We start from the raw sequence: 14,995 nt of genomic DNA, 5'->3' as shown, positions 1-14,995 counted from the left end.
CTTCAAGAGGCTGCTCTAAAGCTTTTTTGGTGGACATGTTTGGTGACATAGTGTACACAGTAGTCCATGCCAAGAGAGTCACCATCACTGACAAAGATATGCAGCTAGTTCTACGCATGCAGAAGTGGAGAAAAGATTTTGGTGATGAGCTGCAGATTTAGGGAGATCTTGTAATCTCCTGTATATGCCACAATGTAATCTCATGTGATCATGATGTAAATGCTTTACGTAATGAATTTATTCATTTTTTATCCTTGCCAAGTGTCTACTTGATTATATCTAGCAATCATAATTGTATTGTGATTTTAATTTTAAATTAATGATTAAATATTATTTGTTGATCGCATGAATACAACAAAACTTCAAAAATTAATGATTAAATATTATTTGTTGATCGCATGAATACAACAAAACTTCAAAAATATATATATTTTAATATAGAAACTGTTACATCGTGACATAGAAGCAAGTACAAAAACCCTTAACTCTGCACCTCTTAGTACTAGGCTCAGCAGAGTAGTCAGTGTAGGAGCTTTAAGCGAAGGAATTACAACAAAATTTCCTTCAAGATCGAGTTGGATAGCATGAAGATCAATCTTCCTGGTAGCAAGGCCTAGGCCAACAAGTGAATGAATCTTCCCTCCATGCTGAGATTCGAATAAATATAGAAGCTTCGAGCGCTTCACAAGAACCACCTTCTCTAAGCTTGATGTCACAGGCATGGACTTGAATGCAGCCTCCTTTGTTAAAGCCTTGATCTTTCATGAGAGAGACTTGTCCATCAGGGGAGCATACTTTGTGAAAGACAATGATGTCTTAGAAAATCTTGCCAATATACTCCTTCAAAGCTACATCTTGGAGTCTTCCTCTGCCACCCTTGTTCCACCAGCTCTTGATGCAAACTCATCGACAAAAATAATTTCCTGAAGAAATTATTTGCATGCAAAAATAAAATATCAAAAATTATTCCAAAATACAATTGTAGGAAAAAGATATTTCAAATAAGTTGAAATTGTCTGTGCGAGGCCTGAGGGGCCTAAGGACCCCACACATAAAAGCTGGCATGCATCGGGGCCCTCCAGGCATGCCAGCCAAAGGCTGGCAAGGATGGCCTTGCAAAATCCGGGCCATCCTCTACCAGCCTTCGGCTTGCATGCCTGGAGGGCCCCGATGCATGCCAGCTTGCATGTGTGGGGTCTCCAGGCCCTTGAGGCCCCGCACGAAAATTTTCAGGAGGAATAATTTTTTTTATAACGTACCCTTTAGCCTCATCATTCTGTTTTCGGACTGGTGCATCTAGGTCTACCCCAGCAATTGCTCTATCACAATGTACAGGGTCCGAGAGGTCAATGTGTGGTCGAGCTCCAAAGAGCACCACCTGCAATCTGTCAAATTCTGCATCTAAGATATCATACTTAGGAGAAGCTTTTGCAGCACTTCTTTGGATGTGGATGATTGTAGAGACATTATCCATGCTTGTGCCATCATATCGGCCAATCTCAGTTACTTGTGGAGGGACATCCACAGTGTCAAAGCCGATGAGGTCTTCATCAACATCCTAGACAAGGTGGTGGCATAGCTCTTCCTCCCTCAAATCCAAGACATCAAGGACATCCTGCGTGAGTAAGTACTCAACACCTTCTATAGTGATGGCACTCACAATGATGAAAGTTTTGCATTCTCAGTAGGATGGGCTGCCTCTCTTGGTGGATAGTCGACAAGTTCAAAGACAAGCTACGTGCCTCCTCCTCTTGCTTGTCCACCAAGACTGTCTCCTCTGGCTCCTTCTCTTCATAGGTGAGAAGAGGCACCACTGGCTCCTCATTATTCTCCTCTTCAAAATTAGAGCATAATATACAAATAGCAAAGGAAATATCTCACTCAATGAGATCGACCGGGTCTGGTGACTCCAAAGTGAGGGGCACATAGGTAGATTGGAAGGGGGGGAACATGTGCAAGTGCTTTTTGCACAATCTTTCTATGGTTGTCACCACTCTTCATGGAGAAGAGGAACTCTAGGGGTATCCAACCGAGCAATGGAGTCGGGGATAAAAAATGTGATATCATCACATCCCGCACAAAAATATGCAAGCACTAAGCTATCGGTCTCGAGAGTCCTAAATATATTCTCTAGCTCAACACTATAACAAAACCTAGGGTAAATATGGTCCCACATCTGGCTGTAACGAGTTTTACTCATCCACTGTGCGAACGCATCATGATGAGAAGCCATGGTGAAGGCATAAAGAGAGCAACAAGCAAGGTTGATAGAAAGTGAGAGATATAGAATGCAATAAAAGTGAATGAAAATAACCCCTACTTATACTTATAAATATAAATTTATATATTATTTCATTAAAACTTTCATAAAGTAATATATGTTTTATTAAAATTTTAATGGAGTAATATTTATTTCATTAAAACTCCAAGAGCTCCAACACATCCTACATGAGGAGGTACTCCACCCCTTCAATGGTGATGGCACTCAATGAAGCTAGTGGTGGGTCATGACTTTGGGTTTCGTGAGGCTAGATGGATGCAATTTATACTTGTTTTTAATATTGTACTTAAAATATCTATAAACCTATATTTATTTTAATACCTTATGTTTATACTTTAGTAAATAAAGGACAATTCAATAAAATATAATAAATAATAAATCATACTTCTATTTTTTATTATTCTTATTATTATTATTATATTATATTATTTACAAAGTTATTTATATTATTATTTACACTTAAATATATACTTAAAGTTATATTATTTTTATACTTATATCCATATACTTAAAATTAATGACACTTCATTAAAATATAAGAAATTATAAATCATATTTATATTTCTAGGATAATTAATTATATTATTGTTTACACTTAAATATATATTTATACTTATATTTATAATTATACTTACTTATACTTATCTTTATCGTCTTACATATTAATGGGTTCGAAACATAGTAGACTTAAAAAAATCACTACAATTTATGAAAATGAAATAAAATTAAATTTACAAAACTTTTAGAGAAAAAGTTTTTAATATTCACTTAGAATAATAAGAATTACATGTACTCTAGAATTTCAAGGATGTGTGGAGCAACACACTGCTTCCATGTTTTGCAATGTTCACTTAGACTCCCAACCTTCCTACCATCCACCAACTTGAAAAAAAAAATACAACGGGGAATCATTGGACATGAGTTGGATTTCTTGCCTTAGAAAACTAAGGGGCTAATGACTTTCTACATTAACGCTAAAAGGTTCATGACCCTCCCAAAGAATATTCACATCAATGAGTGCTGAATGGGTGCCATCTCGCATGTCTTGGTCCAAGCTGAGCCACTCCCCTTGTAGAAGTCGCCACCTCCTATACTTGAAAGCGCGAATGCACAAAGTTTGTCTTGCAATGAAGTACCTACCATAAAAAACAAACAATCAACATAAAAACATAAAAACAACAACAACAATCAACGATCTGTTTCTTGCAATGAAGTACTTATGAATAAAAACTATAAACAATGAACAGTAGTGTAATCTTACCTAAAGGTAACATCTTACACAGTGTAATCTTACCTAAAGGTAACATCTTACACAATGATTCTACACTCAATGATATCATCATGGTGAGTTCTCTTGAGATGCCATGACTCACCTAGTAACTGAGTCATCCAATCCTCAGATGGGCACTTGCATTGATACGTAATCTTAGTTTTCTTTACTACTTCACAAGATCCAAACAAATGTGCAAACAAACCAAATGGTACAAACCAACTTAGATGCACATCTCTAGATCCTGTGGAGGGTTTCATGGCAGCATGAACATCAGTTTTTATTTTTAACCGTTCATGCTTCTAACATGTGTAAGCTAGGATTATACAATTCCTGGCTAGACAACGGTGGTAGTGGAATATACTCCAAACTATGTCTCTCCACAACATATGTGAAATCATAAAAGTAAATATTCTGAGATGCCAATTCGCTTCCACTCTTATTGTCATAGATCAAGGAACCTATCTTTGCATGTAAAACATTTACCTTTCAACTTGAGCACTCTAAATTTTGCCATTCATGCAAAGTTGATGGATATAAAGCTGCAAGCAACAAACATACTTGTATTAAAACTCTATTAATAACCATGGACTCAAAGCACAAGAACACAAAGCACATGATATAAACTTACTGTTAGGCTTATGTCTCGCACTAAAGTTGGCATGATGCACTTGAATCTCTTTGTGCATATAAACATGTTGAATTAAAGCCTCTATTGTTGTACCATTGGTACGTCTCCTAAACTCTATGATTCTACCTTCCCATTGTTTGTTGGGGTCTGTTACATCTTCCAGCTTGACATTGAAACTCCCACAAGTACTTGGTCTCATTAAAATCCAATTTAACTTACCGTATTGATCAGGGATCCAATTACCTTCATCATCTCTCCTATTAAACACCTCCACTGTGTGAATATTACTGGTATTCCTCCTCCTTGAAGACATCTACAATAAAAAACAAAGCACCAAATTAACAAAGTTAGACTACGTGATTAATAAATATCTATGTTAAGATTGTAAGCAACAAATAAACATTATAACAACAAGAAATAAGCAGCAACCTATTGCAACCTTGTTGCTTACAATCTATGAAAATGAACATAAACACATCAAGACAAAACATAAACAAACCCTAAACCTATGATCATTACTCACAAGTATTTTATGCCACTTAAAATCAAGATAGTTATCTGTGGTGTAGAGAAGATTATAAGCAACAAATAAAGATTGAAACAACACGAAATAAACAACAACTTACTGTTTTATTTGCACAATCTTGTTGCTCATAGCCTTGCTCCTGTGAGAATAAACAACAACACATCAAGACAAAACATAAACAAACCTATCTTACATCAAGATTAAAAAAAGATCCATGCTACATGGATCTAGAATCCCAGCTCTCTCATTGGTCAGGCCAATCTTTTTTTATTCACTCCTTAAGGAGAAAAATGGAGAGTCCATATTTTTCCTAATGGATGATGGAGCCTTACACAGAAAGGGAAAGGAGGCATTTTTGTGAGTCTATTTGAAAATTAAACGTTGTTCCTCATAACTATCCACTAGCACGCACATAATATTAACATTAGCATATAAACTAATAAACTTCTATTGATCGAATTTGACTCATAAGTATCCACTAGCATGCACATAATATTAGCATTAGCACACAAACTAATAAATTTATGTCGATCAAATCTTACTAATTATTGATTTTCATTTTTTGACACGGATCCAAATTCTAGGAAAATAGAGTAAAAAGAAACTTGCAAGAATTTGATTAAATCAAACCAAATAATTTATCAAAAACCACATATTCAATATTTGATCATATAACAAATATTACTTAGCTTAGTACACAAAACATGACTCCAATAGTGGGTGCAGTCATCCCGGTGCAGTCATCCCCCCACATGTGTGTGGCCTCTCCCCACACATGACGGGGGATGATACTTAGCATGACTCCAATAGTAGGTGCATTCATTCCCCCTCATGTGTGTGGCCTCTCCTCATAGATGAGTATTTACACAATACTCTATTCCAAATTAGGCCATAGCCCCCAAAATTACAAAAAGGTGCTTTTTTTGCATGACACTCTCTTATGCTCAAAGTAGAGTGTATGTAAATTGAGGCTAGGGTTTAAAGCATTTCACACTTTACAAAATATTAAATTCCAAGTCTATGCTTGATAAACTAAGGCTTTCCAAAATAAATGAAAATGTGCACAAGCTAGCACATGCATATACAAAGCTTGTTTACAAAAATTTATGGCAAGTAATAATTATGTGTGAATTCTTCTCAATCTTCGGAATCGTCTTCACCTATGAAATAACCAACAATGAATTAGTAAAGAAATATTTCATAAGTGTACAAACCATAACCACACACGTTTGCATAGTAACCCATGAATCACCCTTCCATAAAACCCAACTGAAACAAACATTGGAGGCCTCAACCATACATCAATATACACCAAACGTATTAATAATTATAATGGCCTCACCCATGATATTAATATGATTTGGTTTGACGCAAAAATAGTGCAAGCATTTCTGAATTATCTAAGAGGGTAGATTAATATTTTTAAGAGGGCTTGGAATATATTCCCATAATGTTTTTCACTAATTATGTGTCCCTATTGATTAACACTCATTAACTCTTGGCACTAACTCACTACTACTAGTGATTAAGTTAGTCTAACCTAGCATTAAAATTAAGTGAAAATTCAAGGTTGACTTTTCAATTAGTTAGTGTACTCAAAGGAAGACTTTAAGTGTATAGATGAACATGCAAATCGAAATTTGATAAAAACGAAAAATGTGACCTATTTTTGGAGTCGACTTTCACATACAGCTGATTTTGGTGATTCCGCTCTCATGCTAGGTTGTAGACTGCACATGTTCTCGTAATTTTAAGTATCCACATGGCAAGTTTCTGATAAATGTGCGCGATTGCAAGTTGTAGCCCTAATAGCAGATCTTAGAGGCTTGCCAAATCTTCAAATAGCTCTTCCACAACCTATGTAGAGTAGACATGGATTCCCAATCAATCAAGACATCTTCAAACTCTTCTTTTATTATTTTCCTTTAAATTCTTTTGGGATTAAATAAATAAATAGATAAGCCTGTATATGAGAGAATTTGAGTCGATGTATGGCACGCATAACCATGGAGAGGATGGGGGCTCACCGTTGCGAGATGAGGAGAGGGGGGGTTTCCGGCCAAGAGCTGTTGTTGATTGCCTTAGTACGACTCATGAAATAAACACTTTTGGAGTTAAAGAATTAGAAGATATAATATTTGGCTAGTTTGGGGGACTAGATTTTAGGTCTAACCTTCATTAGGGGTTGTTTTATGAAGCATTTATCTTTCCATGTGTTTAGAATCAGATTTTTGACATAAAGACGAAAGTTTTAGATGACAGAAAACTCTACAAGAGTGTATGAGATACTAGAAAGGCAAATCCCTTTCATTTTGAGTTATTCGAGTGTAAATTGGGACACTTGGCTGTTTTTGACAGTTTTATGCTAAAAACACAACTTTTACCATTTTGAATGCTATCAAAGAAACCTTAGAACTCAATTTTAGAGAACCATCACTGAGATATGTTTTATAGAGAATTTGAAGTTTTAAAACTTTATAGTTTTAACTTTTCTCTAATTCTTAATAGATTGGAAGATATTACTCTCCCAAAGAGACCAGTTGTTATGCTTTGTCTTAGAAATTGCCATCAAGATTGACTATCTTATCTATATAGACCGGAAGGACTAGCACATACACCGGGACTGATGGATAAGCATAGTTAGGACTTAGCTATAACAAGTAGAGATGATCTCACGGGTTAGAACGTGATAATTAATTATGTTAAAAATAATGATCCTCATATAACTTGAAAAAATTCAAAGAATAAGGGAAGTTAAGGACTATTTAATTAAAAGCTTATTTTTATACAGGTTGATTTTTGATTGATTGATTTGAATATGCTTGTCTTCAAAGATTATGGACTAGAGATGAGTGTAAGATGATAAGCATGACTTGTGATTGCTTTGTTTTAAAATGAATGATTGATATGCATGTGTATGATGAGACTCGACATGAGACTTTGAGATTCAAGCCGGTCATTCTTAGACACGGAACGCTAGATAGAGAACGAGATTTATGCCCTCTAGGAGGCATGTGGAAGAACCCAGAAAGGACGAGATTCAAAAAGAGGCATGTGCGGGATAGCCCCGATGTATAGTGTGGAGGTTGGGTGGATGGGCATCGGCAAAAGCCCTAGATTGGCTGGATTTTGGTCATTTTGACTAACCATGTTATCGAGCATGGTGATGATGGCAAAATATTTGAGAGACACATACATGGTGATTGGTTGAGATGCTATGTTTTAATTAATAGAGATTTCTATTATGTGAATGTTTGTTTGAGATTATACGATTCTTTGCTTATGTGTGATAAGAATATTGAATATGGCATGCATGCTTATTTTGCTATTTGAGAAGGTTGATTTGATTGTGTTGCTATGTGGAAATAGAACAATTAAGTGAGTTTTAATATTTTCTTAGATTGAGTTAAATATTTAAGATATGGTTACTTAATTGCGGATGTTTTAAGTCTTGGGTGACTGATTTTTTTTAAATGTGATACAACTAAAAGTTTATTTTCTTTCAAAAAGATTTTGCAAATTTGTTGTATAGTCACATGATGGCTCACAAATCCATTTTATGATGAGAAGGTAAATTTTATGCAGAATAAGAGAATGCAGATGGGTCACATATTTATTCCTAGAGATGATAGAAAAGGCATGGCATGAAGGCTTATGTTTCCATTGTCTAAAAAAGGGTCATAAAACGTTTGAGTGCAAAAACAAACACGCATCACGTGAGGTGCGTGAGGAATTAACACAGGAAATTAGAAACCAAGCTAGAGTATGCAAGAGAATGTACATGGGTTTTCAAGTAATGACAACACTCGTAGGAGAAAGAGAAAAAGTTGTTGCAAATCGTGGTTGAGGAGATTGAAGAATATGCACATGTCAATGCTGTTATTTGAGCAGATAAGGCTAAAAATCAAGCTTTGATTATTAATATTTCCATCAAGATTGTGAATAATGTATTTCAATTTTCAAGTGTTGATTAACTTAGGAAGCACGCATAGTTTTCAATCACCCAATATGGTAAAATAGTTAAGAATAACTGAATTTTACCAAAAGAATCTCATGGTAGAGCTTGCTTTAATAAAGAAAAAAACATGTAATGAGTATGTCAAGAATATGCTTTTCATTCATAGGCGACCTTGAGTCAAAAGCTGATTTTCCATGTGTTGGCTTTGGGAAGATATGATGCCATATTAGGGATAGATTGGTTAGTGCCTAGAAAGGCCAAGGTATTATGTCATGAGAAATTGGTTTGCATGATTGGAGATGATGATAAAGATTATTGCTTACAGTGTCAAAGGTGTGATGTAGAATTTAGAATGATGTTTGCCTTGAAGCAACAAGAAAAGGATTTCATGTAGTATACTATTTTTTTATTAAGTAGTAAATTATCATCGTGAAGTAAATAAGTGTAGGTTGGAAAATCTATATCTATTGTTAAGGTTGTAAGTCCGTCAATAGAAAGATTATGTAACCACATTTGTTCGTAAAGTTTGAAAGTGTTTCACTTTATAAGCTCCTTAATTGAAGAAAGAATAGAGGATCACTCTCTTGAGGAAGAAATTTGCCTAAGTTAAAGCTGCAAGCATAGTGAAAATAAGAGTTTGTAAATTATTTGATTACCTTGAAGTTTAAGACAAAGCAACGATAATATTTTCATGAGATTTATTATTGTTTATTAAGTTGTGACTCCAAGTAGGCCTATTTATGATATGGATAGTGAGATTGGTTTACAAGATCAAGTTACTTTGTGTAATTCCTGACCTATCAAGTTTCTTATTTGGAGTTAAATTTTATGGAATTAAGACAAGTTTAGGAGACCTAATAAACTCTACCATAACACATAAAATCCTTTATCCAAGATAAGATCTATCAGAGATATGATTGAACGAGAGAGCACAATAGTGAGAGAAAATAATGCTATAATATTGAGAGTCTAATAGATGCAGTGAATATCGAGAATGTTGATTTTATCCAAGAGATATCTAAGAAATGAAGAATCAAGTTAAGAGCTTAGTGTATCAAGTTAAGATCTTAGATAAGCAAGTCGTTTGCTCCAAGGCTACTTGAAGAAATCTTAGGACGAAAATATAATTTTCTTGAAAGTCAAAGATATACGACTTCTCTAGTACTATATCAAGTATACTAGTTGAATAAGAAAAAACTAATTTCTCAAGGGCTAATGATTGAGGATAAGATGTTTTTATCATCGAGGATGATGATTTCTAACGAGGAGAGAATGTAACATACCTCAAAGATTAACATAATTATGATTAAAGATAATCCTAAGTTTTGGATGCTATATATTTCAATACTGAATTCCTGTAGGTTTTCAGTAGTTTTTTATAGAGCAGGCAAAAATTCGAAGTGTTAAAATTAAGTGGAAATTCAAGGTTGAGTTTTCAATTAGTTAGTGTGCTCAAATGTAGACTTTAAGTGTATAGATGAACATCTAAATCAAATTTTGATAAAAAAGTAAAACGTGATCTATTTTTAGAGTCGACTTTCACATACAACTCATTTTCACACTTCTGCCCAACGATAGGTTGTAGACCGCACATGTTGTCGTAATTTTAAGTACACACATGGCTAGTTTCTCATAAGTGTGCATGAAATTATACCTGTTGCAAGTTGCAGCTTGACAGTAGATCTGAATGGCTTGCCAAATGTTCAAACAGCTCTTCCAGAACCTATGGAGAGTAGACATGGATTCCCAAATCAATCAAGATATCTTCAAATATATCGAGGAAGTACAAAAACTCTCTTTTTAGTATTTTTTTAAATTATTTTGAGATTAAATAAATAAGTCGATATGAGAGAATCTAAGTTGATGTACAATATGCATAACCATGGCAACAGAGCTGGAACACCACAAGAAGAGGAGAGTGAGGGTTTCCTGCCAAGAGCTGTAATTGATTGCCTTAGTTTAACTCGTAGAATAAACACTTTTGGATTTAAAGAATTAGAAAATAGAATATTTGGCTATTTTGTGACTAGATTTTAGGTAGAACCTTCATTAAGGGATATTTTATGAAGCATTTATCTTGCCATGTGTTTAGAATTAGATTTTTACATAAAGACAAAAGTTTTAGATGACAAAAAACTCTACAAGAGTGTATGAGATGCTAGAAAGACAAATCCCTTTCATTTTGAGTTATTCAAGTGCGAAGTGGGGCACTTGGCTGTTTTTTACAGTTTTATGCTGAAAATACAACTTTTACTGTTTTGAATGCTCTCAAGGAGACCTTAGAACTCATTTTTACAGAACCATCACTAAGATACATTTTATAGAGAATTAGATGTCCTAAAACTCTATAGTTTTGACTTTTCTCTAATTCTGAATAGATTGGAAGATATTACTCTCCCAAAGAGACTAGTTGTCAGGCTTTGCCCTAGAAATTGCCATCAAGATTGACTATCTTATCTATATAGACCGGATGGACTAACACATAGATTGGATGGACTAATACATAAGCATAGCTATGACTTAGCTATAGTAGCGACTAGAGATGATCTCGCGAGTTAGAACGTGATAATTATGTTGATTCTCGTATAACTTGAAAGAAATAAAAGAATAAGAGAAGTTAAGAACTATTTGAATTAAAAGCTTGTTTTTATATAGGTTGATTTTGATTGATTTGAATATGCTTCTATTCAAAGACTATGGACTAGGGATGAGTGTAAGATGATAAGCATGACTTGTGATTGCTTTCTTTTGAAATGAATGATTGATATGCATGGGTATGAATGATTGATATGCATGTTTGATGAGACTGGACATGTTACTTTGAGATTCGGGCCGGTCGTCTCCTTAGATAGGGAATGTCGGAAAAAGAACGAGATTTATGCCCTTTGGGGGCCATGCGGTAGAACCCAGAGAGGACGAGATTCAGAAAGAGGCATACCCAAGATAATCGCGATATCTAGTGTGGAGGTTGGGTGGACGGGCATCGGAGAAAGCACTAGATTGGTTGGATTTTGGTCATTATGACTAACCATGTTGTCGAGCATCATGATGATGACATAATATTTGAGATAGACACATACATGGTGATTGATTGAGATGCTATGTTTTGTTTAATAGAGATTTCTATTCTGTGAATGTTTGTTTGAGATTATACGATTCTTTGCTTATGTGATAAGAATCTTGGATATGGCATGCATGCATGCTTATTTTTCTATTTGAGAAGGTTGATTTGATTGTGTTGATATGTGGAAATAGCACGATTAAGTGAGTTTTAATATTTTTTTAGATCAAGTTACATGATTAAGATATGGTTAGAATATGGGACGTCATATTTGAGTGGTTTTGTGCTAAAAATGTGCCGAGGTTTTTGTGTCGAGACATTGCAAGTCCTAAAAGGAGGTCAAGAACAAAGATTTAACCTTCGACGACAAGCAAATACAAAGTCAAAGAGGAGGATGGAATGCTCGAGATGAGGTATTGAGCATCCTCATCGGGTCACCGAGGAGCAAGTGGTGCGCCATGAGAAGGATGTTTTCACCAGGCTCACAAGGTTGTTGTACAAGTTTGACAAGTGAATGTAAATATAATTTCTTAATGAAAGAACGAATTATAGAGATAAAGAGCTTTGACAATCAAAATTAACCAATAGCAAATGTTTGAAAAAGAATGTTAGAGTACATAAATATTGAAATAAATAAAATTATCCTTTTGCCTCCTAGAAAGTACAATAGAAATATTTTTATTAAAAAATGTAAATACAACGCATCTAATGTTTCTTTTTTTAAAAATGAAGTGTAAGCTCTCATGCCTACGTAACAAAACCATAAAAGGAAGAAGAAGAAAAATGTTTTCTTGTAACTATGCTAGCAATTAGTGTAGTGTTTTCAAATCATGTTTTAATTCAAACTCTCTCTCATGTTTTTTTCTTGTTGTAACTGTGTTAGCAATTAGTGTAATGTTTTTTTATCATGTTTTACTTCAAACTGTTTCTCTCTCTATGTCTCTTTGTGCACCTGTGTGTGCATCTTTATACGTAAAAAAAATTAGGTTTTTAACTTCTATGAATCAGGGGTCCTGTGGTTTAGGGAGCAAGGGTTGAGGTTGGTAGAAGAGGGCCGAGGTTACTTAGTGTATTTGGGTGTAGATGGAATGGAGCATGAAGACAAGATTCTTCACTAGGATTGGGATAGGAGCACATCTTTATAGGCAACTGTTGGGTTGTAGATGTAGTAAACTTTCATAGAGTTGGAATTTGGATTCACTTTGAAAAAAAACGATAGATACCTTAAGAGGTTGTGGAACTACAAGGGCTTGAGGGCATACCGACGCAAATGTCGAACGTCGGTATGCTCGTCGTAATGTTGGAGGAGACAAGTCGGGCGGGGTATTTTCAAATTTTCGTTTACCGACGCGTATACCGATGGTTATTCCGAAGCATATACCGATGCATATTCCGACGCATATACCGACGCTCGTAAGTTTTTTACAGCCGAGAGCGTATTTTCTGATTTTTTCGCAGGCAGCGTTGTAGAGAAGGTCTCTTTCTCTCCCTCTCCTCTTTTTTCCTCTCTCCTCTTTTCTCCTTCTTTCTTCTTTTCTCCTCTTCTCCTTCTCCTAATATGTTCTTGCTTTTACTTTTTAATTTAAGAATTAGGACGTTGAGGGTTTTGTGTTTTTTTGGCTCTCTATGCATGTTGAGAGCTCTCTATGTATGCATAGATCTCCTAATGCATGCATAGAGATTTTAGGGTTTTGTATTAGTTCTTATTCTTGTGTTTAATTTACTAATTATTTTGTTTAATATTTTGTTTTAGAGCTCTTTCACGTCACCAATCTTTCACCAATCCTCTCCTTCAGCTTCGCAAAAAAGAGGTAGATCCTCTTTCGATTTTTCTTGTTTATGCTTTTTTCTATGTATTATTGCATCCCTGTTTTATGGTTTAGGGTTAGTTTAGGGTTCTTGTAAGCTTATACATAGGATTAATTTAATATCTATGCATAAAACCTATCATAAGCTTGCAATCTCTATGCATAGCCTTCTTGCAAGCTTTATGCATAAGCTCTATTCATAGAGCTTGCGAGCTTGTGAAATCTCTATGCATAAGCTCTATGCATAGGCTTTATGCATAGAGTTTGCAAGCTTATAAAATCTCTATGCATAGGTTTCTTGAAAGCTTGCATGGACATTGTACATAGAGCTTGCATAGCCTTCTTGTTGAAAGCTCTATGCATAGCCTTCTTGTAAAAGCTCAATGCATATGCTCTATGTATAGGCTTTATACATAGAGGTTGTAAGATTATGAAAGCTCTATACATAGGGCTTGTAAGCTTATGCAAGCTCTATACATAGAGTTTATGCATAGAGCTATATGAATCTAGCTGAATGCATGAATTAAGATCTATGCATAAAGCTTAATACATAATGTTTTATGTACAAATCTTATGGATGAGCTTTATGCATAAGGCTTCACATGCGTTATGTTTTTTTGCATAAACCTTTTTTTGATGTAGAGTGCCTTGCATGGATGGAAAGCATAAGCTTTTTGAATGTTTATACTCTCTTATACATATAACATATAAGTCTTATGCTCTGTTTTTCTATGCATAAGGTATTCTCTTTATTCATAGAGTTTATATATGTTATCAAGGTAAGATCTCTTATCCATGTAAAACAAGATCATGTTTATTACACCATTGGGTGATGGGATTAAGGGTTAGCATAGTGCAGAAGGCTTATAGCATAGAGCTTATGCATAGAGCTTATGCATAAGTCTTGCATAGAGCTTATGCATAAGACTTATGCATAGAGCGTATGCATAAGACTTATGCATATGGCTTATGCATAGAGCTTATGCATAAGACTTATGCATATAGCTTATGCATATGGCTTATGCATAGAGCGTATGCATATGGCTTATACATAGAGCTTATGCATAAGACTTATGCATATGGCTTATGCATAGAGCGTATGCATAAGACTTATGCATATGGCTTATGCATAGAGCTTATGCATAAGACTTATGCATAGAGCTTATGCATATGGCTTATGCATAGAGCGTATGCATAAGACTTATGCATAAGACTTATGCATATGGCTTATGCATAGAGCTTATGCATAAGACTTATGCATAAGGCTTATGCATAAGGCTTATGCATAAGACTTATGCATAAGACTTATGCAGTTGGCTTATGCATAGAGCTTATGCATAAGTCTTGCAGCCTTATTATGCAAGCTTATACTTATGGCTTACAAGCCTTACGGTTTCAATCGTACAACCAAGCAAGTGTGCAGCCGCATCTTGATAACATTGCGCCTGTGAATTCTTGTC

This window comes from Cibotium barometz, chromosome 23 (genome assembly GCF_041138505.1).
Source record: "Cibotium barometz isolate CiBa-2024 chromosome 23, ASM4113850v1, whole genome shotgun sequence".
Lineage (NCBI taxonomy): Eukaryota > Viridiplantae > Streptophyta > Polypodiopsida > Cyatheales > Cibotiaceae > Cibotium > Cibotium barometz.
This window is presented reverse-complemented; position numbering follows the sequence as displayed.